Source organism: Macaca mulatta, chromosome 2, assembly GCF_049350105.2.
Source record: "Macaca mulatta isolate MMU2019108-1 chromosome 2, T2T-MMU8v2.0, whole genome shotgun sequence".
NCBI lineage: Eukaryota > Metazoa > Chordata > Mammalia > Primates > Cercopithecidae > Macaca > Macaca mulatta.
In genome coordinates, this window is record NC_133407.1 from 151,093,590 (window position 1) to 151,116,030 (window position 22,441).

General features: G+C 40.0%; 2 protein-coding genes across 19 annotated transcripts in view; one reads left to right on the top strand and one right to left on the bottom strand.

The window, feature by feature from the left end:
* The window catches only part of TIMP4 (TIMP metallopeptidase inhibitor 4), a 329,812-nt gene that overhangs the window by 117,149 nt on the left and 190,222 nt on the right, over positions 1-22,441 (bottom strand). The gene's annotated exons all lie outside the window — the stretch shown is intronic.
* Positions 9,805-22,441, top strand: part of PPARG (peroxisome proliferator activated receptor gamma) — a 149,452-nt gene continuing 136,815 nt past the window's right edge. For 2 of the 18 annotated variants that reach the window (XM_077989879.1, XM_077989869.1), the window contains exon 1: positions 10,792-10,832. The gene's annotated coding sequence lies outside the window, so the exon portion shown is untranslated. Of the gene's footprint in view, positions 10,113-10,268; positions 10,442-10,468; positions 11,586-20,605; positions 20,681-22,441 lie in introns of those variants that run through there. The other 16 variants (XM_077989875.1, XM_077989886.1, XM_077989877.1 and 13 more) reach the window with 15 other exon arrangements.

The following is a 22,441-nucleotide window of genomic DNA, read 5'->3' on the forward strand; positions in this document are numbered from 1 at the left end:
CCGCCTCGGCCTCCGAAAGTGTTGGGATTACAGGCGTGAGCCACCGTGCCCAGCCCACTTAGTGTAATGTTTTTGAGGCTCATCCGTGTGGTAGATGTATCAGTACTTCACTCCTTTTTTTTGTCTGAGTAATATTCCATTGGCTCTGTCGACCACATTTTGTGTCTCCAGTGTGGAATATACATTGGTTACACACAATGTTGATGGACATTTGGGTTGTTTCCACTTGGGGGCTATTATGAAAAATGCTGCTACAAACATTTGCATACAAGTGGCTTGACCTTTTACGAGAAACTTATGTTCTGTAATTTTTAAAATAGTTTTAAAGAAAAGAAAAAAAAGTTGTTATTTTCATAAAAGGCTAAGGGTGTAATTTCTTTTTCTTTTTTTTAGTTTTGTTTTTCCCCTATTGTAATTTCTTTTTCTTTTTTTTAGTTTTGTTTTTCCCCTGAGATTCAAATATCCTTTCATTATTTAGTTGTACTGAGTTGAGTTGCCCATATATTAAACCATTAATAATCTTGTGGTTTATAAATACGTTTTATGCAACATTGCCTCCTTTAAGCATGCTATGTGACAGATTTTTAATAAGTTTTTGGAAACGTCTGGAGATACTTGGATTACATTACTGAAGAATCACAGTGACAACTGTATTTTATAGAGCCATAGTAAACAATGCCTTAAAGGCTAACAATTTACTTTCAATCATTAATAAATTATACAAATCATCTAGACCACTGCAGGTCCATTTGGTGGAAGAACAGTTAAAGAGGTCGATCATATTAAAACTAGGAAGAGTTCACTTCTTACTACTATAGAAATAATTTTTTAAATAAAAACTCTGCATACTAAGAAGGCGTGCAGAAATTGATCAGAAAGAAATTTACCTACTGCATTTTTACTAAGAGAATAAATGAATGTTATAGATTAAAATCAGAAAAATACTTTGAGAAGGAAAAATGTGTCCATATTGTGATAGTAGGAAGAGATGCTACCAAAATCCAATGTCAGTAAACCAAATATCACTCTTCAGTGAAGCCCTCACACCTCCTTAACTCCCTCTTCTACCTCCTCTTACTATTGTACAAAAGTGTCTAAACTTGTAAATGCAATTCATGACCTATCTACCAGATACCCAAACATTTAAAAATCCAGTAGAAATGCAAAACAGAGCTCTGCCAATGCCAAAGCGTCACCCCCAGGGAGGGGCTCCAACCAAAGACTGGAAAGAGAGCTCTCCTGAAGGCCCTGGCAACAAAAAGTCTGCAGGCAGCTTGGCTCACATCCTTACCCTCGGGCATTTAAGAAATAGGCACAGGGAAAGGGAAGTTATATTACTGAACAATCACAGTGGGAACAGCCTTTCTGAAATCACTCTGTTAGGAAGCCTTGGTCTTGAGCATTCCCAGTCCTCAGACTCTGCTCAAAATATAAATTATGTATCAACAGTAGGTATTCAATGCATCAAGAGCCAAACTGGCACATGGGTTCAAATGTTCAAAACAGAATGTTCAAAACTGGCACATGGGTCCAAATGTCCAAAACAGTTTTTTGTTTATAAAAACAGAAAAGTATGTGGCTACCTAAGTAATGCAAAAATTAGCAGCTGGGGACTTAACTAAGGGACTATTAATCAATGTTGTAGGCATATAAAATTGTAAATACAACTTTTTTTTTTTTTTTTTTTTGAGATGGAGTCTCGCTCTTGTTGCCCAGGCTGGAGTGCAGTGGCATGATCTCGGCTCACCATAAACTCTGCCTCCTGGGTTCAAGCGATTCTCCTGCCTCAGCCTCCTGAGTAGCTGGAATTACAGGCATGCGCCATCTCACCTGGCTAAATTTTTTGTATTTTTAGTAGAGACGGGTTTCTCCATGTTGGTCAGGCTGGTCTCGAACTCCTGACCTCAGGTGATCTGCCCGCCTTGGCCTCCCAAAGTGCTGGGATTACAGGCGTGAGCCACCGCACCTGGCCTCTTTTTTTTTTTTTTTTTTAATTTTTATTTTTTCAGACGGAGTCTGTCTCTGTCATCCAGGCTGGAGTGCAGTGGCACAATCTCAGCTCACTGCAACCCCCGCCTTTCAGGTTCAAGCGATTCCTGTGCCTCAGCCTCACCCTCCAGAGTAGCTGGGACTACTGTACCTCAGCCTGCTGAGTAGCTGGGACTAAAAGTGCGCACCACCACGCACAGCTAATTTTTGTATTTTTAGTAAAGATGAGGTTTCACCATGTTGGCCAGGCTGGTCTTGAACTCCTGACCTCAAGTGATATGCCTGCCTCCGCCTCCCAAAGTGCTGGAATTTACAGATGTGAGCCACCACGCTTAGCCGAAAATACAACTTCTAATGGTGATTGAATTGATGACATCACCATTATTTCAATAATACAAATTTATTGAGAGCTGTTTGCTAGGTGCTAGTCACTTGCCATGTGCTAGGTGCTAAGGTGACAATAGTGAATTTAAAAATCCCTGCCTTCTTGGAATTACCTTCTAGTGTGGGAAGGCAGACAATGTACATGTAAAAGTTAAACAAATATATAATTTCAGGCAATGATAACTCATATGACAAAATATAAAGCTATTAAGAGTATGAAGAACGACAGTGATGGAAGACTCTTAGGGGGCAACCTTTGAATTATTTCCTTAAGAGTAGGCTTGGGTTTACAAGCTAGTCAGCAATCAATCATTCAACAAACATTGATTGTCCGCTTATATGGTTTCAGGCACTGTAGTACAGTGAGTCCTGGGCATAAAAAGATTAATCAACCGTGGCTTCTGCTGTCAGGGCATTTACATCTTAGTGAGGGAAGATAGACATTTCCACAGCAATCTATATAGACCAGTGCAGAAGCACAGAGGAACAAAGTGACTTCCCAGTAAAGTCTTCCGGAAGCTATTCCGAAGAGAGAAACGCAGCAGAGGTGGAAGATGAGGGCCACGTGTTGCTTCCCAATATATAAACAAACAAGGGGTCAAGGAAGGTGCAAGAAAGTGACTGCCCCCCAGGGATCTGCCAACCCAGGCCCCACCCAGTTATCCCAAAGCTTACGGGACCCAGCTCTGCTGTAATCTGTTCTTGGCACAGACACGCTTTGTGTTGTTTGTTTTTTTTCAGTAACTGAGACTACCCTATCTTTCCCCAGGTCTAGATTCCTTGAGCATTTCTTAGCCTGAGCATGCTTATGTCCTTAGGTCCTCCGGAAGCTGCAGCGTGCACACAAGAGTCCTCTTAGCAATTAACACACTTTACAACTCAACCATGATAGACGTTAAGGGTTGAAAATATTTCGGTAGAGAAACTTTTCTGATAAATCCAAACTCTCCCAGAGCAAATTATTCTGACCAACGTTTAAACAGAAGACTTATAAAAACAACATTTAACAGAGTTTGAAGGTTTTATGATGAAATACATTGTCTGGGATTTCCTCCAGAACTGTAGAGCAGGGAGGGATGTGGGTGAGGGTACAGATGAAACGAGATTGCCTAGGGTACGCCATCGGGTTAGGGTATGTCGGGGGTTCACTAGACTATTCTGCCTACTTTTATATAGTCTAGTGTTTTCCATAATAAAAAGTTTTTGGTTTTGTGTTTAGTTTTATAAGACAAAGCAGAATCTATAAATTCACACAAGTGTCCTGAGAAAACCATGTTCATGCAGAAATCTCAGGTTCACAGCTATTTCAAAGTCTACCCACTAGACTCACGATTTTTTTCATATGCAAAAAAGAGTAGAATGTCCATGCAGACCGATAACTAAAGAGGAAACATATATTTTTAAAGATTTTAACATCCAAACTGTGTTTTAATATTAATGAGTGACTATTTCAGATTAGTGAGTGGCTAGCAGTAAAAGTATTCTCAATGCTTTCATCCAGATGGTAAGTAACATTTATTGAGTTCCTACTGGGAGCCTGATTTGGTAATTCCTCCTGTTATCTCACTGATGAGATTAAGAGAATATATATGTGTATATTCTTTGCATTCTAATTGTGTGTGTGTGTATATATATATATATTCCTATTTTAGAGACCCTGTCTCTAAAATATATATATACATACACTCACATCTGTGAATATATATAAATACATATAAAAATATGTGTGTGTGTGTGTGTGTATTTTAGAGACAGGGTCTTGCTCTGTCGCCCAGCCTGGAGTACAGTGGCACCATCACAGCTCACTGTAGCCTCAGAGTCCTGGCCTGAGAATATATTATATTGCCATTTTACAGATGAGGAAACTAAGCCTCAGAGAGGTTGAATCTCCTGTTCAAAGTCACAATGAGCAGAAATAAAGGTCGGGGCTCTTTCCTTTACACCCGTACTTGATTAAAACAGAATTCTTTCTTCAGAAAGGAGAAGACAACTAGAAAGTAGGACTTGCCCCTCCAAGAAAATTATGAGTTCCCGTCGTCCTAACTTCTACTCAATTGGCTTCCTGCCTCTTGATACTTAGAGGATAACCTGATACCCAAAGTAGGTCCATTTTTAGGGGGAAAAGTGGAGAAAAATTGAGAAAGCAGGACAAATGGCTCTTTTTTTATTCCCTGAAAACCAAAATCACTTTTGAACGTTTCAAATGTGTCTTAAGCCATTAAAATCTTAAAATGTAAATAGTCTAACTCAAAACTGTTGAAATTAACAAGTGAAATCTCTCTGAAATTAAATGTCATTATTAATTTCATAGGCGTTTCCAAATTATAAAAAATAAAATAAAATGTTTTCAAAAATAGATGAGTAAAAAAAAATGGGTTATTTCATTCAGTGCTTTTAAGAGAGTGTTATTATATTTCTTTCCATTTTAAAAAATTACCTAGAGGAAAGCTCTAAGTTGGTGTATTAAGAGAAAAAATGACTAATTTGGCTATATTCTCTGTGGTTTTTTTTCTCTTTTTTTTTCTTTTTTTTTTTTTTTTTGGTGTTATCTCACCTCTGTTGCCCAGGCTGGAGTGCAATGGTATGATCTTGGCTCACTGCAATCTCTGCCTCCCAGGTTCAAGCGATTCTCCTGCCTCAGCCTCACAAATAGCTGGGATTACAGGTGCATGCCACCATGCCCAGCTAATTTTTGTATTTTCAGTAGAGAGATGGGGTTTCACCATGTTGGCCAGGCTGTTCATGAACTCCTGACCTCAAGTGATCCGCCCACCTTGGCCTACCAAAGTGCTGGGATTACAGGCATGAGACTGGACTCTCTGTGGGTTTTTTGAACCAATACATAGCTATATTATATTTTTGATTTGAATATAATCAAGATCAATACTTTCACTAAAATGTCCCAGAAATTTTTATTTACTTATAGGCAACCATTCAAAATAGAAATAGAATGCTGAATGAAGCAGAGGGGTACAGTATATGAGAAGATCAAGCAATTTTAAGTTAGAAGAAAAGGCTGTAAACCTGGCTTTGGTCCTTAAGACCTTGTAAGAGATGAGCAAGTTATTTTGTGAAGGGCAACACTGGAGGAGGCAGAACAAACAGAGGAGGAGAAAAGGACCTTAATAAAATTCAAAGTAAAATTGGGAGGTTGTGGGTAAAATTTCATAACTAGATGTAAAAATCACAAGTGGGAACATGTCAGAGTCATTCAAAAAGTAGATACATTTGTGGAAGTGTGTGTGTGTGCCTATGTGTATGTTTAACCTGCCTGGCATGTTGAACTGGTTATGATTTTTGAAATTTTAAATTAAGATCTTCTAAATCTCCTGGGAATTTATAATGCTTAAAGATTGATAAATGGTGTCTCAGATAAAGAGAAGGAGCAAATGTCAGTGCTACGATTGTACACAGCTACTGTAAATGAGTGGCTTCATTGCTTGACTGCAAATACAGCACACTAATTTTCCTAAACTCAATCTGCAAAATGGTTACGTGTCACTATTCCCAATGCCCAGTTTTGCTGAACACTTGGATAATAAAGAAAAATTTTTGCTATGATTTTAAATTTTTCCCTTAAGAAGTGGCATAACACTACTATAAAGTATCTGAGGTCTGTCCAGTGAGACTAGTTTAAATATAGTTGGAGTAAAATGGAAATCAATTCAGTTATGATAAACTTCTATTTCTAGACTTGCACTCTCTTCTTAATATAATAAACATAGTATGCAATTCTAAACCTGGGAACAAAGTCCTCTTTATTGAAAGAAGAGTAAATATGTCTGCAAATCTCAAATGAGATAAACAACTAAGCATTAATTGCAAAAAATAAAAAATAAAAAAAAAAAGTCCCACGGGACCAAACACCAATATTTGGAAGGAGTCTTTGTGGTTTGGGAAAATTGAAACAGGCACAGTCTTTTGTCTCTAGGAACCCCATATGGATCGCACTGCCTGTGTGCAAAGTTGCAGGGTGGGGACCATGTGCTGTTTATCATTTTATTCCCGGCACTTAGCAGAGGGCCTGGCACAAAATAAGCACTCAATAAAATGCTTGTGGAAAGAAAGAATTCTACAGCTATAGTTTATACAGTGTTTTTCCAACTTTAAAAGATATGGCCCACAGTAAAAATCACATTTTATACCAACTCCTGGTACACTCAGATACACACACATGCATAACACAAAAGTTATGAAACAGCACTTTCTTTAATACAGTAGGTGTGTTCTGATTATTTCTGTCCTTTTTGCTTGATTAAAAAATACTGGTTATGACTGAATAAATAGATTTTATAACCTACTAATAGATCAAGATTTGCAATTTGAAAAATAGACATATTATTTCAGTTTACATTACTTAACTTCTTACATTTATACACTTCACTACCCATAGGTCTCCTTAAAAAAAAAAAATCACAAAATTTTTGATCCAGAGGGAATTTAGAAAATATTCAGCTCAACTCTAAAGTTTTGCACCACTTATGAGTTCACTGTTGTGGGGTTCCCCTTAGTCACCGCTACTGAATTATGGGAATTTTCCCACCAAAAAACAGATTGGCCCCCATCTCACATCATATACAAAATTTAACTCAACATGAATTTAAAACCTAAAGGTAAGAACTAAACCTTTAAAACTCTTAAAATAAATATTAGGAGCAAATTTCATGACTTTGGGTTAGTCACCAATATGACACCAAAAGAAAAAACAGGTAAACTGGACTTCATCAAAATTAAAAACTCAAATGACAACATCAAGAAAGTAAAAAGAACCAAGCATGGTGGCATCTGCCTGTAATTCCAGCTATTCAGGAGGCTGAGGCAGGAAGATCACTTGAGCCCTAAAGTTTAAGACCAACCTAGACAACATAGCGAGACCTCAGTTTTAAAAAATTAAATAAATAATTTTTAAAAAATGTAAAAAGACAACTTACAGCCTGGGAGAATATATTGGCAGATCATGTATCTGATTAGAGACTTGTATATAGAATATATAAATAAATAACTCTTACAACTCAACAACAGAAAGAAAAATAATCCAATTTAAAAACAGGGAAAGGATTTAAGTAGACTTTTCTTCAAAAAAGATAAATGGCCAATGAACACATGAAAAGACGCTCAACAGGATAGTCACTAGGACAATGCAAATCAAAACTATGAGATACCAGCTCGGGCAACATAGTGAGACTCCGTCTCTACAAAAGAATACAAAAATTAGGTGTGGTGGCATGCACCTGTAGTCCCAGCCACTTGGGAGGCTGAGGTGGGAGGATTGCTTTAGCCCAGGAATTCAAGGCTGCAGTGAACTGTGATTGCACCACTGCACTCCAGCCTGGGTGACAAAGCAATACCTTCTCTCAAAACAAACAAACAAAACCCCATGAGCTATCACTTCATACCCTTTAGGTTGGCTAAAATTAAAAAGACTATAGCAAGTGTTGACAAGGATGTGGAAAAACTGGAATCCTGACACATTGCTGGTGGGACTGTAAAATGGTGTGACCACTTTGGAAAACAGACTGGCAGTTCCTCAAAAACATCGAGTTACCTTGTGATCCTGCAGTTCTGTCCCTAGGTATATACTCACGAGAAATAAAAACATATGTCCACAAGTAACCTGTACATGAATGCTCACAGCAGCATTATTCATAATAGCCCATAAAAATAGAAACGAGCTATATCCATCAATTCATGGGATGAATAAACAAAATGTGGTATATCTGTATAATGGAATATTGACCATAAAAAGGAATGAAATATTAATATGAGCTATAACATGGATGAGCCTCACAAATACTATGCTAAGTGAAAGAAAAAAGTCACAATGGACTTCATATGATATGATTCTATTTATATGAATTGTCCAGAATAGGAATGACTGTTAATGGAGAGGAGGTTCCTTTTTGGAGTGATAAAAATGTTCTAAGGGTAGATTTGGTGATGATGGCACAACTCTGTCAATAAGCTAAAACTCATTGAATTGTACGTTTTATTTATTTATTTATTTTTGAGATGGAGTCTTGCTCTGGTGCCCAGGCTGAAGTGCAGTGGCACAATCTTGGCTTGTAACCTCTGCCTCCCAGGTTCAAGCGATTCTACTGCCTCAGCCTCCCGAGTAACTGAGATTACAGGCGTGTGCCACTACGCCCGGCTAATTTTTACATTTCTTAGTAGAGACGGAGTTTCACCATGTTGGCCAGGCTGGTCTTGAACTCCAGACCTCAAGTGATCCACCTGCCTTGGCCTCCCAAAGTGCTGGGATTATATGCGTGAGCCACCATACCCGGCCTGAATTGTACATTTTACTTGTATGGTATTTAAATTTTAGATTATGTTAATTATTCCTCAATAAAGCTGTAATTTTAAAAAGCAGGCTGGGCGCAGTGACTAGTGCCTGTCATCTCAGCACTTTGGGAAGCTGAGGCAGAAGGATCACTTGAGCCCAGGAGTTTCAGACTAGTCTAGGCAACATATCAAGACACCGTCTCTATTAAAAATAAAAATTAAAAAAAAATTAGCCAGGCGTGGTGGTGTGCACCTGTAGTCCCTGCTACTTGGAAGACTGGGGTGGGAGGATCCCTCAAGCCCGGGAAGTCGAGGCTTAAGTGAGCCGTGATTACGCCACAGCACTCCAGCCTGGGAGACACAGCAACACCCTGTCTCATAGAAGGAAGAAAGAAAGAAAAGACAAAGAAAGGAAGAAAGACCAAAAAAAGCAGATTGGAACTCTGAAATGAACAAGAAGTAGGACGCACGCAGCACTTCCACCTGAGCGTAGACTGTGGATCCCCGTCAACCTAACTACCTAAATCACAGGCTAAGAAATGGTCTTTCAGTGGTCAGTCCCTGTAAGATCTGTGGCTCGCAGCTTCTTATCTTAGGGGCTGTGGAGCAAGGACATGAGTCTGTTGATTTAATTTCTGAATCTTTTCCCTTGTGATACCCATCCTTACAAAACTTTGCTCCAACCACAAATGAGAACCTTCTGTACCACAGAAGGTGTGTAACCACAATGAAGCTAGAAAGAAATGGAGAGTACCCCAGCACATAGTCCATAAGCTTCCTGAAGTGGGAGGCCTCAGGCATCCCTGCCTCCCCAAAGAGGGTCAGTCCCAGAACAGTATGCTCCAGAAATACGACTGGAAAAAGGGAAAGAGGAGCCTCAAGTCCAGGAGACCAGCGGCTTTCTGAACACGCACCTGCCAACCCACTTTGGACAGGTCATGATGGAGAGTGTGGCAGGAAAAGAAACGGTCACTATCTACCCAACACATGAGAAACTGTTTCTTGTGTCTCACGTCCCCACTCGGTCCCACCCATGTTTTCTGAGTCCCTCGGTGTCAGAAACACTGCTAAGAAATTTAAGAAATTCTGTTAATGAGTTTAAGAAATGTTTTTAATGATTAAAACTCAGTGACTTGTGAAGAACCATGTAACTTACAAATGCAAGGAACTCTGAAAGTGTGCAGTACCACCGGGTCAGAAGAGAAAACCGAGGGACCCGAAATATGCTTTAATTAAATTTTCTTTAAAAATGTCACTGGAAAGAACATCTTGGGAAGACAGCCTGGCTGACCGCCGTGTGAAGGGCAAGCCACTCTGGCCGAGAGGAAGCCCCACACCTAGGCTCTCCCCAAACCGGCCCCTGCCGGGGCATCCCCCTAAGCTTCGGGTCCCTCCTCGGAAATGGGACCCTCTCTGGGCCGCCTCCCAGCGGTGGTAGCGGGAGCAAACGACACCAGGTAGCTTGCGCCGCGCACAGAGTGGACGCGGGAAAGCCGGTGGCTCCCGCCGCGGACCCTACTGTGCGCGGGCGGCGGCCGAGCCGGGGCCGCTCCCTCCCTGCCGCGCGCCGCCGCCGCCCCCGCTCCCACCCCCATCCCCACCCCCAGCCGGCGCCCGCGCCCGCCCCCGCGCCGGGTCCGGCTCGGCCCGGCCCGGCTCCGCCGCGGGCAGGCGGGGCCCACCGCACTCGGAGCCCGAGCCCGAGCCGCAGCCGCCGCCGCCGCCTGGGGCGCTCGGGTCGGCCTCGGGGACACCGGACAGGGGCGCCACGCCGCCGCGGCCGCAGGTCAGAGTCCGGGTGCCCGCGGCGCTCGGGACCCGGCTGCTGGCGGGGAGCGCTCAGGGAGGGGGCGCGCGGAGGGCCGGGGCCGAGAGTCTGGGGCCCGGGTCAGAGGGAACGGGAACTGACGGGGTCCCAGACGGATGAGAGCTCGGGAGAAGGGGGTCTTGGCTGAGGGATCCGGGGCTGAGGCAGCGTCATGGTCCAGGAGGACTCGGACTGACGGGTCGCGGGCGGGCGGGTCACGGGTGACCGGGTGAAGGGGTCCTGGGCTGAGGGCACCCGGGCTGTGGGTCGCGTCTACCAGAGCGCGCACTAGGGGCGGAGGGTGCGGGCAGCTCGAGAGGCGCGGGGATAGAGAGCCGTGGCCGGTGTTGACTTGAGTGGACGCGAGCCGGTGAGTCCCGGCTTCCAGGACAGCCCCCCTCGGGAGAGCGCCGGGTGGGCGCGGAGCCGGAGACACGGGGACCTCCGCGTTCCCGGCGGAGGTGCGCAGGCGGCGGGGGCCGCTCCGGGGGAACTTTGGAGCAGGGTGTCTGGACCCGGGGAAGCGAAGATCCTCGTGTGTGCGTCCGTCTTGAGGCCGCGCTGCACCCCTGCTGAGGAAGAGGGGACGTCCCGTTCGCTCTCCAGAGCCCAGGGGCGACCGCCGCGCGGGGACCGCGGGACCGTTCAGCGAGGGGAGCGCTTGGGGCTGGCCAGGCCCCGTGCCCGGACGCGTTGTTCTGGCCCTGCGCCCGGCGGAGGGACTGGGGACGGGGACTGGGTTCCTCCGTGCCTCGGCGGATGGAGCGCGCAGCCTGGACCCCCAGCCGCACCGCGGGGGGCTGGAAAAGCGAAGTCGCTGCGTTGTGGGCTCCTGCACGTGCCAGGCGCTGACCACTCCTCTTGGGAGCCTAACTGAGGGGGGTAGAGGCAGCAGAAGTTAACAGAAATCTCAGGTCCCTCGTTGTTGGTGGAAGGTGGGTGTGTAGTCGTGGTACTTTACGCCTCGGTGTTTAGGGAGGAGCCTAAGGTAAGGAGTCAGAAACGGGGAGTAACCGAGCTGCGGCTTTTATATAAGGTCAGTGGTAGGTAAGGAAGGGGCCTTTACCTCTGCTGGTGACAAGAAGGCTGCATTTCTGCATTCTGCTTAATTCCCTTTCCTTAGGTGAGTTGGCTCACTCTCATTGCATTTTGTTGGAATGTGTTGGTGATAGGTCCGAAATTTGCAAAGTTATAGTATCCTTATGTCATTATTATTATTATTATTTTGCAGTGCTCTTGTTTTATAAGAATCCAAGTCACTTGGGTCGTAGGCTAACGGTTGTAAAAAATAGTGTCATTGTTATAAAAGATACCCAGTTAAAAATAGTCGTCTGTCATCAAGAAAGTAGAGTTTTTCTTCTTTTCCTTGCAAGATTAGGGACAAAATGTAAAGTTTATTTGTGTACATTATCATTTGGATATAAAACCAGACAAAATGATAAACTGAGTTGTATAATACCTATTCCTGGAAAAAACTCTGATTTCGAAGTACATTATTTTAGCCCCAACTGTTTCTGTCATTCGTGAGACAAATAGTTCACTGGAGTTATTAAGAGAACAATCAATAAATCACTCTTTAAAAGGACCTGGGCAAATCTTCGACAGGTTTCGGATATTTAATGGCAGGCTTTCTGTCTGTAGCTAAGTGATTGATTGCTGACTGAGAACAGAACCAACTGATGGTGCTAGGTGATTTAGAAAACCTTTCTGGTATAGGGACTGGCATGGACATTCACTGTGGCTTTTCTCTTAAAGAAATACCTTCCACTCTTAGGGGAGTTTGACAGAAAACACTCATAGATGCTACCAGTTAGCATTTGGAGTAATATATCAAAACATTCTGTTCAAGTTTTAAAGTAATTTTTCTGAAGTATATTTTCAGTCAGATTCACTTTGGAATCAAATACAGTACCATAATATTCACTTTAATATACAAAACTTTAAAGGTAATGTCTCAGCCAAAAAGTAAAGTGTTACAAAACTATCCATTTTTGTCTTCTGTGTACTTCACGTAATTTTTCTCCCCGATTTAAATTATATGATATTTGATAGTTAACTTGCTAATAATTATGTCTTAAAAGATCTTTGAATCAACTGGTGGCCATCTCAATCTTTTAAAACTCACTTAAAGGAAAAAAAAACTAATGATTTTTTTTAAAAAAATCAAAAACTTTTTTGATATTTACAAGTTTGTTTCCAGTTTTTAAACAATAACTGCTGTAAAACCATGGCATCAGTGAGGTATAAAGTTTTGTAGAATCCCAGGCTTTTTAGATGTTGTTTTCACATTAAAAAGAATATAATTTCTTTTTAAAATTAAAACTAAAATGTCCACCGGCATCGTATTTTTTATTGAACTTAGGTGCTTTGAAAATGTTTTTGCAATTGCTATTTTTAATGATAAAATATAATATTTTCTTTGAAGCACTAGTTTCCTAAATGTTCATTTTTCATATGTTTCAGAACTAGGTTTTTAAAAATTCTAGATTATGCTTTAAAAAATTGCAATATTTCTAAATTCCTATGACATTTAAAATGTATACAAGAGAAAAGGTGTGACATGAGGAATATGAATTAGAAATGGATTACTGATGGTCATAGCGAATTGTTTTTAATCAATGTTATATAAATATAAACAAATACTTATTTTCCTTCTTCTGAAATTGTCTGACAACAGGGATGTTTGCCACTAACCTTAATTATCAAGATAATCATATGCATGAAAGCTGTGTAAAAGGCACAACCGTGGAACATATACAAGTATTAATAATACATTTCATTTAGTTTTCAGATTGTAAAATCGTTATTGATAACGAGGCTTTCATGAAGTAGGAAAATATGCTAAAATGATATTTTCTGAACGTTTCACACATTCTGGCCCACACTTTCACTTCTTTCTTAGCATCTATATATTCCCAATGCATAGGACAGAGTTGGTCATTCTAATTGTGGGTGTCTTTCTGTTGGATTCATTGTCACTTGGACTTGGAAATACAGTATGTCATTAGGTGTGGCAAATGTGCTGGAAGAAGTTTTTGGTCTCATAGGATTCCACTAAATAAATATTAGCTGTAGAGGATTTTTAAAAACTCACTAATAGAGAAAACTTGGTGAAGTCACTAGTCTGTAAGCGTAAACATATGCGCCCCCCACAACTGAATTTCTAACTTGCTTATTTTTCCTGGTAGATCTCCACTTTGCTTACTCTCTCTCTTAACATCCAAAAGCAACAAAAAGCGCAGTGATTTTAATTGCTTACAAAGGTCCTTTGAAATGGATCTAATTTGACTCCACAAAAGAATAGTAAGAGTTGTGAACAACCATCTTGCAAGTGTAGATATCTCTAGTGAATCAACTGAGTTAGTTTCATAGTGTTCTAGATCAAAAATTTAGATTTAAGATTATTCGAAATCTTCTTGGAAGTTCTTACTGTTTGCGTTTTCTCACAATACACAGGTAGATTAGGAGGAGTTATGTAGTATATGTTTTAAAACTGTTATTAATGCACTTAAAGTAGGTTCTTCGGAGGAAATCTATTCAAATACAATAGGCCATGTTTTTGGGAAAACTTTTGTAGATGTTTAGATAATATCTGTCACCAATAATAGTATATGCTTAAATTATTTTGTAAAAACAGACTTACATATTTTAAATATTTCTCTTCAACAATAAGTACACATCAATATTTTAATACCGAGAATTTAATTCAGAGTATGACTGTTTACATTTTCAGCTGTTTCAATTATTATAGCTTAGGCAAGTCCTTTATCCTTTCTAACTCAATTTCGTCATCTTTGAAACAGGGAAAGTGTTGCAGTTATTATTGCTTGCTTTTTTGCTATGATTTTAAGGCTTTATGAGCAAACCCATGTATCTTAAATGATATGACCATGACCCTGAATTGAATTGAGCTGATATTATGAAGAGAACCTTCATGAATATCTATGTCATAGCTAACTCTTTTACCAATGTTAATAGTTTACTTTAGTTCAAACCTCAATAACTTTGAGATTATTAAGATTGAAGATCATGCTTCTCATGTGGTGATCAATTTATAAACCATTTCTGGGAATATTTTATTATCATTCAATTTAAAATTGTACTTTCCATTCCCTGATGACTTTGGACAAAAATCAGCATAGTAATTATTTTTATTCCAGCTTTGCGAGTCCTGTGTAGACCCTCTTATGTTAACATTGTACATCTGATGCATCTAGAAGGCACAGATTGTGTGCTTTTATTTGATAAAGTTCTAGTCTTTGCATATTTTTATGGCACACCATGTGAATTCTTAACGTATATTCCCCAGGGACAAGTTCATTTTGTAATGAGGCCTAGGATCCATCAAATCAGAAGACAGTTTAGTGTCAAAACTTACAAGACTAAATAGTGACTTGTGCTTGTCGTTAAAATGGGCCTCTTTCAACAAGCACTCACCAAAAAATCGTGTTTTAGTGGCTTGAAAGGTTCAGATGTCTCCTAATAACCCACCTATTTGCTAGTAGGGAGTAAGTGGAAAAACTTATAATTAGTTGTGCACCATCCAAATAATAAATTTTAAATTCTTCATGTGAATTTTTGATATATATTGTTGTGAAGTGTCTCCTACTTAAGAAAGTAAGGGACTTGGACTGAATATGCCAAACAGGAGGCCTCTGCAAGCAGTGTCTCGGTGATGGGAAGATACTGGTAACAGCACACGGGGTGATGCAGTGAAGAGGCTTGTGTGCATGAGACTAGGGACTGAGGATTGTTGGAGAGGACTTCTCCCACCCTCTCTGGACCCCGAACTGCACAGTGAACTGTCAAGCCACTCTGCCTGCTGCAGTGTGAAGCTACAAAGCCCAAGTAGGGACTTCACTAAAAGGATGCGGAGGCGAAGGCAAAGAAAGGCTCAAACTGGTGCGTGTAGGTGGGCGGAGTGTCCCTGTCGGGCAGTGGGGAGCCGTGTTGTCTTCCAGTGCCTTAATCCTACAGTGTAGGCTTTCTCAGAGTCATTGCCATACCTCCAACTGTTCCAGTGGCCAGGCTGTTCTCAACTTGAAAATGTTTTGTGGGACAGTGCCATGAATTTTTTTTCCTACTGTGATTTTTTAGATATAAAGGAATTGAATCCATTAAGTGGAGATTTTAAACCTTCCAGTCGGGATTTAAATTAGATCGTGTAAGTTCAGTTCAGTTGGATTCAATATCTGTTTAGGAAGCATTTTTATTCCACTTCATTGATTTTAGAAAATAAATTCATTGCTTGGTTTTAACTATGTCACTATTTTAAAAAAAACACCACTTTAATTTGTAGACTCATCTGAGAGGATTATAATGCGTGGATAAGACATATTGAGACAGATTATCTGACCTTCTGAGAAGAGTTCACATTAGCGTAAACGTGGGGTGAGAAGTCCTTCACAGTTTGCCACAGATAAGGAGAAGGTAGATATGAGGGAGGTAGAGAAATAGGGAAATACCGTGAGTAGGAATGTACCAGATCTGTGTATGCTCAACTCCCACAATCAGCAGGTTGCATGATTACTGTGTATAGTCTTAAAATATAAGGTTGATTTCTAAGAATTTACCCTGCTTCTTGGTGACATCATAGGACATCTCAGTTTGCCACTTAGCACTGTTATTCTCTCTGGCTCTATACTAAAGAAGATAATTTGGGAAAGGGAATGGAAAGAGGTTACTTTTTCATCCTATATGTTTAAGGAGTAAGTCTTCCTTTATATCGAGGGCAGTGGAGAAACTTAACTGTCAAACTGTTCGAGTGCAAAGATGAAGTTCTGAAAGGAACTTCCTAACCTTGACCACACCCCTCTGGCTGTCATTCACCCCTTAAAATGTCTTTGAATTTGAATGTCTTTGAATTCAAGTTTAAAATGTTTTTGAATTTGAAAGTTTTGGGTCTACTTTTAAAATTCCAAAGTTCCTAGTGGGGTTAGTTCACTAAACCACTATCAGCAAAAATGTGAAAGGCTAGTTGCTTGTTTCCTTGCTACCTGAAAACAAGGCCTTTAAGGAGTAGAAAACAGATTTGGAGTTTGAAAGAGGGGGTTAGGAGAGGGAAAAATAAAGTTAATGCATGTCCCAGTTTCCTCATAAGCCAGACGCGGTGAAACAAAATAGGAAAATAACCATTTGGAATAGCAGTGATAGAAAAAGTTATATTTACCCATCATTTTTTTTCTGAGTCAAGACAAGTCACAGATCTTCCTTGAACCATTTTTGACCTCAAAACAGTTATTCTGAAACATCAATTAACCTAAGAAATGTTATCACAGTTCAAGTTATGAGCTAGTATTATCTTAATGTAATTAAATATCTGAATATTATCACTTCATTATATCTTGTATTTCCTCTGTGATGTTAGACAAATTATGTGGTCTCTTCATGAGTCAACTCTTACAGGCTTTAAAAGTAGCTTCCTAATAGATTGAAATGAGAGGAACTTTTCAATCACTTCAGAAAATAATGTGCCAAAGTAGTATAAATAATGCTTAATCCTTTGGCAGATCCACAGATCATAAAATATCATACATGCGCCAGTCGCAGTGGCTCACAGCTGTAATCCCAGCACTTTGGGAGGCAGAGGCAGGTGGATCACCTGAGGTCAGGAGTTCGAGACCAACCTAACCAACGTGGAGAAACCCCGCCTCTACTAAAAATACAAATGAGCTGGGCATGGTGGCACATGCCTTTAATCTCAGCTACTTAGGAGGCTGAGGCAGGAGAATCGCTTGAACCCAGGAGGTGGAGGTTGCAGTGAGCGGAAATCACACCATTGCACTCCAGCCTGGGCAACAAGAGTGAAACTCTGTCTCAAAAAAATAATAATTATATATAGTTAATTTTATTTTTGCTGAAAATAGTATGGCAAGCCAGTGCATCTCTGTTAGAAACAGAAACTTAGTAGCCACCTCAAAAGCAAGGTCATAATTCTGTGAATCAGCTAATAGGTGGTATTTAGCAGTTAGGTATGGGCTACCCTCGTGCTTCATGACTAATCACATTGCTTACTCGTCATGCATTTTTTACAAAGTCTTGCTAAAGTCTGTGAATCTAAAACAGAAAATCCCAAAGTGTTCCTCACTAAATGTTATTCTTTTCCATCAGTTGATAATTACCTATGTAAACAAGCTTTTGACTGCATCTAGAAAAGCACCTATATAAATTCTTTCTTCTGTTTCATATGGTGGATAAAGTTTATAAAGGAAAACAAACATAAGAATGATGTCAATATAAATGAAGTAGAAACTTCAAAAATCATTTGCATATGTCAAGTATAATCCAGAAGAGTACAGAAAATACCCAGGCATTTGGCAATGTAGGATTACTACATGTTTTCCTAAAGAATTTGGAACTGATTAGAAGCATCCTGATTTTATTTAAAAGCAATATAATGTATTTTTACACTTTGTTTTCAAGAAGGTTCAAAAAACATTTTTTTTTTTTTTTTTTTTTGAGATGGAGTTTCGCTCTTCTTGCCCAGGCTGGAGTACAGTGGCGCCATCTTGACTCACTGCAACCTCCGCCTCCCAGGTTCAAGCGATTCTCCTGCCTCAGCCTCCCAAGTAGCTGGGATTACAGGCGCCCACCACCACGCCTGGCTAATTTTTTGTATTTTTATTAGAGACGGGGTTTCACCATGTTGGCCAGGCTGGTCTCGAACTCCTGACCTCAGGGGAACCACCTGCCTCGGCCTCCTAAAGTGCTGGGATTACAGGCGTGAGCCACTGTGCCAGGCGAAGAAGGCTAATATTGGGTGACTTTTAGGACTAGAGCAGTTCGATGTCTGCAAAAATCTGGATACCAGTTTCTTGAAGGCAGGTACTGACTGGATTCTATTCCAGTGTATAGCACAATGCTTAGTAGGCACTTAAATGTTCTATAAAGAAGAAAGAGCTAGTCGTGGTGGCGCACACCTGTAATCCCAGCACTTTGGAAGGCTGAGGCAGGCAGATCACTTGAGGCCAGGAGTTTGAGACCAACCTGGCCAACATGGCAGAACCCCGTCTCTACTATAAATACAAAAATTAGCTGGGCGTGGTGGCACACACCTGTAATCCCATCTACTCAGGTGACTGAGACAGGAGAATCGCTTGAACCCGGTAGGTGGAGTTTGCAGTGAGTTGAGAAGATTGTGCCACTGCACTCTAGCCTGGATGACAGAGCAAGACTTTGTCTCAAAAAAAAAAAAAAAAGAATAAAGAATTAGTCTAAGACAATGGTTCTTCAAATGTAGTCCTGCGATTGTGAGCATCCTATGGCAGCTTGTTAGAAATGCAATTTCTTGGACCCCATCCCAGACCTGGGGTGGGCCTAGCAATCTGTGTTTTAGGGACTCTGCTTTATATGCTCTTTGGGAACTCTTGGTCCAAGATGATTCTTGCACCCCACCTGATAGTGTGGGGCCCATTTGTTAGTGTGCTTTGGATGATTTCTAGTAGGCCTTACCCTTGCTTATGGTTAAGTCCTTTGCCCTATCTCTCTCCATTCATAGGATCTCTTGGAACCATCCTATAAAATTACCCCCACTGGCTTATCATTTATTACTTAGAAAAGCTCAGTGGTGTTGTCAATAAGCTTTTGTCAAGAGGCGAGCCAGCTCACTAATTAGACCTTGCAACACTGGTTCTTTTTAGCTTAGCATGGCTGCTTAGGAATCCCGAGTCTCCGCGTCAAAGACTACAGCTTCAAAGACTGGATTTTATAAAATCACAGAGGATGATCGGCCCTAGAGGACTGGTTCATGTTAAACAGATTTACAAGATATAGATTTGTAAACCTCAATTACAGTTTAATAATAGTAGAAAATATTCCCTTCCTAGTGATTGTTGATAATAGTTTTTTTTTTTATTTTAAAATTCTGTAATTTCAAGGATTAAAGAGATTTATACTCATATATATCTGATGTCACTAAGATTTAGTTCAGGCCACTTAGAAAGCATTGGGCAGTGTTTTGTAACTTTTGGGACTTTTCCCAAAGGGCTGGAGGATATAGGAAAAGCCATATACACAAAGAGTTTCATAAAAGCATTGTTATAAGAACCCATATTTGGAAGTAACTTAAATATCCAACAGTAGGGAAATAGTTAAGTAAATTATGGTATAATCAATAGGTAAAATATTATGCAATTATAATGACAATTTAGAAACTACTCACAACTCTGAAAAATATTTAAAAAGTAGAAAAAAAAGAGTATGTGAACTATTGATTGGAACCTTACAAAAATGTATGTATATGAAAAAGTCTGGAAGAGAATATACAAAAGTGATAATAGTTATATTAAAGTAGTGAGATATGGAGGGCTTTCTGTTTGTTTTTATATTTTTCTATCTTTCCCAAAGTTTATTCAGTAATATAAATTACTTCTATAATTAAAAGCATACATTTATAGATTTTTTTTTCTTTTTGGTGTGTCTGTGCTTCTGATCAATAAAGATCAAGGCAATACATGATTTTTTCCTATTATACCCAAAATTTATTTTATATTAAATTTTATTTCACATATTGGACTTCCCTGTACATTTTACTTGCCTAGTCTCCATTTGGCATGGGGAAAGAAACCCATCACTTTTATGGCCTCTTAATGTTCTCAGCCATACGTAAGGTTTAATTTGGTTGATTTGTTTGGGTCCATGATCTACTTGATCTTTAGCATATGCTGGCAAATAGAGCTTTTAAAAAATAGTTTCCTGCCGGGCGCGGTGGCTCAAGCCTGTAATCCCAGCACTTTGGGAGGCCGAGACGGGCGGATCACGAGGTCAGGAGATCGAGACCATCCTGGCTAACACGGTGAAACCCTGTCTCTACTAAAAAATACAAAAAAAAAAAAACCTAGCCAGGCGCGGTGGCGGGCGTCTGTAGTCCCAGCTACTCGGGAGGCTGAGGCAGGAGAATGGCGTGAATCTGGGAGGCGGAGCTTGCAGTGAGCTGAGATCGGGCCACTGCACTCCAGCCTGGGCGGCAGAGCGAGACTCCGTCTCAAAAAAAACAAAAAAAACAAAAAAAACAAAAACAAAAACAAACAAACAAAAAAAGTTTCCAGAGTTACTTTCTTTTAAAGCCCTTTTCTCTTGATTTTTTTTTCTAATTTTTTTCTATTATGTTCCTTTTTTTTCTAAAATTGAATGACCTCATGATAGAGTTATCCAGTTTTCCAGCTCCTGACAGAATGTTGCGCTTATTATAAATAGCAGCTGATGCAGATGCACGCAAAGGTAAACTGTTACAAATGGTCATTATGAGCCCTTGATATAATTTGTGATAATAATTTTAAAAATAAAAAGAAATGTAAAATTGCAAGCAAGTAGGGGTTTCCTAAAATCAGTGTGAACATTGTGAAAGTTATATATATGTATAGACACACACACACACACACACACACACACACACACACATATACAGAGTAATAGCCTTTGAATGAATTCTTTTTTCATCTTTTCTGTTGCATTGTCCTAGAAATCCCAAAGGAGAAAGTTAAGTGGTTTTGCCTTTTACAGAGGTTACAGATTACATTTTTCTTGTCACTTTCTTTGGGACTTCTTTTGTGAAACTTGTGGCATGTCCTAGAATAATCTTTATCTTAAAGTTTTAAAAGCTTTTTAGAAATTTCATATCAGTGTTATAAATATTTGTTCTGTATGCCTCCCTAATTTGGGATGATTTCATCCTTAATGATAAGCCAAGACAAACTTCAGCTAACAATATTTAGTTTATAGATCTTAGAATGTGTTTATGGGTAAAATAAACTCGATGTGATGATACCTTAGAGAATAGATCTACTGAGACTGATGCTTTTTATTTTTGTATTTTATTGATTGATTGATTGATTGATTGATTGATTGAGACAGGGTCTCACTCTGTCACCCAGGCTGGAGTGCAGTGGTCCCATCATGGATCACTGCAGGCTCAACTTCCTGGGCTTAAGTGAGCCTCCCACCTCAGCCTCCCAAGTAGGTGGGACTACAGGTGTGAGCCACTACACCCAGCTAATTTTTAAATTTTTTGTAGAAACAGGGGTTTGCCATATTGCCAGGCTGGTCTTGAACTCATAGGCCCAAGCAGTCCTCTGGCCTCTGCCTCCCAAAGTGCTGGGATTATAGGCGTGAGCCATGCGCCCAGCCTGAAGCTTTTTTTAATTGTAGATTTATTCGACAAATGTCTATTGAGTCCCTACTTTGTGCCAAGAGCTGTTTCAGATAAGGAGGGTAAAGCATGAACAGACAGACAAATTCCATTCCTCCTTGAGTTTACGATTATTGTTATCTAGATTTAACGAGAACATTTTCAGTGGGAATGACAGTGACTAAGAGGGGGTGAATGGGCCTGTGCCTTGTAACTAGATGGCATTGCTAGGCACCATGAATTCAGGTGGCTCTCTCTGAGTTTAGTATAGGGTATGGGGAAGAAAATCTGTGTCCTTGAATATTTTTTCCTAGCTCTCTTACTATCCTGTTATCTTAGGTTATATTGCATACATTATATATTGTATAGTATGCATAATATATTTATAATTTATTTCTGTCTCAGTAATGGAGTTATTCCAAAGGAGGTGAATGAATCCTTTGCTAATAAGTTATTACTTTCCTTGAAAATCCAAATGACAAGAGGATTATTCACTTTGCAGAAGGATTATTTATGTTTTCACAGTAGATTTAAGTGGTTAATATCCAAGTGAATTTAATTTATAAATTAATTAATTAATTTAAAAAAATTATTTACCCCTAACAAAATGTAAAACAAAGTTCATGGAGAATGTCCCATTAACATCAAAAAAACTTTTTTTCTTGGGAGATAAAGTTGGCTGCTTTCTCTTTAAAAGGCCATTACAAACTTTTACAAGCTTAGAATATAATAGTTGAGTAAAAGGAGACTCAGATTCTATTTTAAATAACCAAATTATTTTGATCAAATTACTTATTATAGCTATTTTCAGTTTCTGTATTCACAAACTGTTTACTATTTCAGTTCTGTTTTCA